Here is a 6028-nt window from a genome sequence, read left to right on the forward strand (position 1 = left end):
CCAGATAATGTTGAAAGTACCTTACAGTCTCAAAAATGGCTAGTAGTTCCCTGTCGTACGTACTATATGAACACTGAGCCTTGTTCAACTTTTTTGAGAAGAAACTTATCGGTTTGTAGTTGATGCCGTCTGTGGTTTGTTGTAGCACGCCCCCGATTGCGTAATCTGAGGCGTCTGTCCCCACTGACATCTTGCTGCTTTCCTCTGGGTAGCTAAGCTTAGTGGCGTTGATCAGCGAGTTCTTGACCTCTTCGAAATCGTGTGTAGTGACTTCGTTCCACTCTACTTTTCTGTTGTCATTCTTTTTTGCTCCCTTGAGGTAATCGTGTAGTCGTATCAATTTGTGTGCTGCTCGTGGTATGAATCTTCGGTAGAAGTTTCCCATGGCCAAGAATCTTCTCAACTGCTTAATGGTTTCTGGCTTGTTGAGGTTCGTGATGGCTTCCACTTTTGTTGGCGAGGGTCCGATGCCTTCAGCCGAAATTTCATAACCAAGAAATAACAGTGTTTTCTTGGCAAACTCGCATTTAGATGGGTTTACCACCATTCCATGATCTTGAAGTCGCTGGAACAAAGCTTTTAAGTGTTCCACATGTGTTTCTTCGTCTGGTGAAGCGATCAATATATCGTCGATATATGCGTGTACTCCTTCTAGACCTCTTGTGACTTCGTTGATGTGACGTTGGAATGTTTGTGCAGCGCATGATAGTCCGAATGGCATTCTTACAAATTCAAATAACCCGAATGGTGTGGTTATAGCTGTCTTTTTAATGTCAGTTTCATTAATTGGAATTTGGTGATATGCTCGTTGTAAGTCAATTTTGGAAAAAATTTTACAGTTAAATAAGTCATTGCATATATCGTGGATATGTGGCAAGGAATAACGATCAGGTACCGTCTGTGCGTTTAAGCTACGGTAATCGCCACAAGGGCGATAAGTACCATCGCTCTTCTTCACCATATGCAATGGAGAGGCCCACTCACTCTTGGAGGGTCTACAAATACCTTGAGCCACCATGTGATCGAACTCTTGCTTCGCCTGCCTCAGTAGTTCTGGGGACAGCCGACGAGTCTTACACATAACGGGTTTGCCACGGGTATCTATATGGTGGATTGTGTTGTGTTTATCCAGCCCTGCGTATGGTTTATTGATATCTACTAGTTGTGGATACTTCAATATGAGTGAGTGGTAAATGTTGGTTTTGTCTGTTAATGATATGGAACATGTTATGTTGTTGTTTGTGGAGATGTCAAATGCTCTGATTATCTTGCCGTTTGTATTGTCTACTAACCGTTTGTTCCTAACATCTACTAACAGGTGGAAGTTGTGGAGAAAATCTGCTCCTATAATAGGGCGTGTCGTATCCGCTATTATAAACTTCCATGTAAACATTTGTTTACATCCCAGATTCAGTGTTACCGTGGTAACTCCGAAATTCTGGATCGTAGTCCCGTTCGCTGCATAGAGAATTAGCTTAGACTTTTCTCCATGGCGTTTGTGTAAAGATCTAGGAATTAATGATATTTCCGATCCGGAGTCAACGAGGTATGACACACCGGTATCACGATCTTTAACAAAGAGACGTGTTGTGTTGGTTGAATCAGCCGCCTCCGCTATGATTCGACCATCTAGTTTTTTGAAGCTAGATGCGGTTTAAATTCACATGGTGTGACGCATTTCTTAGCTTGATCGCCAAATTTTGTGTGGAAGTAACAAAGAATAGTTTTCTTGTTATTTCCGTTGGCCCTATAGCTTGTTTTGTTGAAATTGTTGTTGTATTTGTTGTTATTGAAATTGTTACTGCTGTTACTTGTTGTGTGTTTGACTCAAGAAAAATAAAAAAAATAAAATTTATATGTGTTGTAGGAATGTATTACTCGGCGTGCGATTTTTGGTGAGCGAGTCGCTCGAACGTATTATATTATGTTTGTTTATAATAATTTTAGTTAAATTATGAATCACCTGTTTGAATTAATCCGGCCGAGTAATATTGTTAAGAAATTAATCACAGTTTAATCAATTCACTAGTTACATTAATTACATTTACATTAGTTACATTTACATTGAAGATTGTTACCGACAGAAAAATTCACTCGATTCGCTCGGTCTTTGAAAAATCTAATTCTATTATATATTATAATTATTATAATATAATTCTATTATACTAAATTAATTAACCTTACAATAAGTTAACCTTGAAATAGATTAACCTTGATTAATTACAAATAAATTAAAAGTGCAATCAAATTAAAAATGAAATTTTAAATTTTTCATGTACCGATGAAAAAAAGTAATTGTTGTACAATTTTGTCAAGCGAAGATATTTCTGTCTGAAATTTTGGCGCAATTTTTATGGAATTTGAATGGGGTCACCGTGATTGATTGTTTAATGTTGTGTTTTCGTGTTCAAACGTCGGGGTATACCACTTTAGTGGTGTTGTTACCACCTTTATGTAGGCACCTAGTTGGTGGCCTAATTTTGTGATGTACAAAGTTATGTGGGTGCACAGAATGAGAGCAAGTAAAACAGGGTACTTACGTTTTACACAAAGATTTATTCACGAAACTAAACTACTGAAGCTAACACCTCGAAAGAAGGATTCTAATAACTATATTAGGCAAAATTAAATGAAGTTGGTAAATCTAAATTGGCGGTAATTTTGTGCCTCGAAGACGCGTGCGGTGAGGTCGGAATCCGGTAGTTTTCTCCTAGCCGGTTTGGCCCGTTCGTACGCTCTACGTCGGCGTTCGGCAATGTTCGGCTCGTGCCGTCGTTGTCGACCCGCCACAAGGTATATAACTGGAATAAACATAAGCGTTCAAAATATGTTCCCTCAACCTGCGAGCAATTGGCATATGTTTAATAGAACGGACGTTAGTCTGTTGCGATCGTTCACCGGCTACTTTTCTCCTCGCAATTACTAGAATGCCTATATGTTCGCTAAGATACTGCACAAATCGACCTGGAAAAGCGATGGTATAACCTTTCAACGGTAAGTAATTTGTTAATCTTAATCAATACTTATTTGAAATAGCTATTTTAATGTTAAAAAATTATTTTATTAATATCACCAGCTATCTCCTGTATCTGTCTTGCTCAGTTAGTCGGGCGTATAATGAAATGATAAACAAAGGTGACGCGTATGCGGAAGAGAACAACATACTGAATGGAACTTACAGTAGACCGATGTAAACAGTCTGTGTTTTTTACTGTACTACTTGTTTTGCTTGTCAAACTCGACGTTATATGATGTGACGATGCTTGCTCTCTCCGCTGGTCATTATTTTCCTTTTGGAACGACTTTTTAGCTCGGATTTAAATGGAGTGTTATCTCTTCATATTGTATCTCAAAGAGGAGGTTTTACTTTTCAATATTCTCATGTTTTTGTATTTTTTCCTCCAATAGTATTGAAAAGAATTTGCTCATTTATCTTTTGTGAATTCGTTTTATTTTTTTTATTGTTTATTATTATGAGTTTGTACTCGTACAGTACTTAGTAATCATTTGAGCATACTTGATTCTTTGTTTTCTATGGTTTTTTTTTCTTTCACTTTTTTGTAAATTTTATGTGTATTACAATGTTAAATTTTAAAAAACAAGATGCATTGAGGGGGTGACATGTTGGCCTCTGCCCATACATCCTTCTACGCCCTCATTCATCTGCATAGAGTTTGCATTCCTTGAGAATATTTTTGCTGCCCTTTATGCGCAACTAATAGAGAGTCGACTCCGGGACTCTATTATTTATTTATTTCAAATAAAACTTTTTATTTTTTCTTTACTTTATAAACACCTCACTGGGCATAACGCGTGTCGAGACGTTCATTTACATTATTTTTAGATTATGTTCCAATTACAGTAGTTGGCATTTATAATAATATACGCGCATGCATACACACACATAAATGTATGCATAAATGTACACATACATATATAAATAAAATCAATGATAATAATAGCCAAAAACTCATTCACCTCAAGCCACTTGAGGGGCGTAGAGCGACCCACAGGGGGCCGCGCGACTCCAAAAATAAACTGCATATTAAAAATTATCCCATTCATTTATCCTATTGTCGACAAAGAAGCAGTGCGTGTCCTTTTGCCATTACCTTTATTTGTGAACGTGGTTTTTCCACTCTGTTGGGAATAAAGACAAAACAAAAAAATGTTGAAAATGAACTCCGCTGTGCACTGGCTACTATGAAGCCAAGGATTCATTCATTGGTTAATAAAGTGCAGCCCCAGTGCTCTCACCAATTATAACGTTAACTTTGATAATATCTGTCATTTGATTCATTTTTTTAGCAGAAAGTTGGGTGAGGCGCGCGTGCTAAAAGGTTGGGAACCGCTGCACTAAATAATCAAAAGTGTAATAGTAACAGATAGTAATAATAGGAAATGCGCTCTCTAATAAACGGTATTAGCAGAAAACATTTAGTACACACAGTTAAAACATTGATTGGTTACGCGTGAATGTTTACTGCCATTTATGTGTTTTGGTTGTCGGCTTTTCCCCGAGAAGTAGGAACCTGAGCAGCCCGGCAGTACCTACCGCATTTCAACAATATAAAAATTCCACATTCAAATATAAAACTGGCAGCTGTATTTTTCCTGAAAACAACTGAAGTCTTCTGTGATCCGCATGATAAATTAACAGTAAATAATATTCCTACCGCTATCTTTATACTACTATGTTATAGTATTCGCTAAAGTGTCAATGGCATTATTATCATCACCGCATCCAATATCCAATCCTGAAACACAAAGGTGATTAAAGAAAGAACCTAACATCGGCATCATTCCCGCATATTATATCTGGTGGATCGAGGGGGAACACTTCAACACAGGTGAGTCAATTTCCATTGCATATTAAGTGGCAGTAAACGTCCTTAGTAACATGTGTGTTGTCTGACCTTGTTGGACCATCTTGGATTAGTTCATGCGCTCTCTAAGCTATCGAGGAATTAAGTTTTGCGCCTCTCTCTCGCGTCACCATTGATTCTATTCTAGAGTTAAGCTAGGGTTTCCTAGGACAGCGGTGCCCGTATTTTAACGGCCGTAGTGAACGGTGATGCAGTAGACAGCCGTCGTAACGTCGACTAGAGAGTGGTTTCTTAGGAAAACGGTGTTAAATGGTGTTGATAACACCGTTTTCCTAGAAAACCACACTCTAGTCACCGTTACGACGGCTGTCCACTGCATCACCGTTCACTACGGCCGTTAAAATACGGGCACCGCTGTCCTAGGAAACCCTAGCTTTACACTGAAATGTTATTGTATATCACATACTACGAATACCGATAAAAATATATAAAATTAATTTTTAAAAATTAAATCAGCTTCAAAATTAATGTGGATACTGTGGAAAAATGTTTTTATATATAGCTTTAAAAAATAAATCATGAAAAAACATGTTCCTAGTAAATGGCGATATTTTCGGCCTTGATAATTGTGACGTATAGATTTATATATATGCTCATAATTTTATAACCTATAACCAAGAAAGCATTTGTAAAAAAGAGAAAAGCACACCTTTTTATCCTTAAGAGTTATAATGCGCTACCGCTTATAGAGATGCCATTTCTTTATATTGCATAGAACAAAAGCGTTTTTTTATTTATTAACGATAACTTCACTCTGCTGGCGGCGATTATTGTTTTATTTGACAATGGACTTATAAATCGAAATAACCCTCTGAAAAGTTTGACAAATAAAATATTATGAATAATTATATTATATAACATAAAAATTGCAGAAATATAAATTGGATTTATTGCACTGCGAAAGATATAATTTAAAGTATTTACAATGCAAAATTAACATTATCGATTTGGGAATTCTCGACTTGAGTACAAATTTGGTTTAGCTGCAAACTGTAGCTAACTTGGTGTTTTACAATCCTACTTTAATTTTTGTGGATATGGGCGGCTCTATAAGCCATAACGCGCGCGTTATTTACTCAGAGTTTTTACCTTTATTTTTAAACATCAAATTGTCAGAGAAGCAAGAAAATAAATAATGGAAA

Source organism: Micrasema longulum, unplaced genomic scaffold, assembly GCF_059751315.1.
Source record: "Micrasema longulum isolate JH-2025_06_02 unplaced genomic scaffold, ASM5975131v1 h1tg001152l, whole genome shotgun sequence".
Classification (NCBI taxonomy): domain Eukaryota; kingdom Metazoa; phylum Arthropoda; class Insecta; order Trichoptera; family Brachycentridae; genus Micrasema; species Micrasema longulum.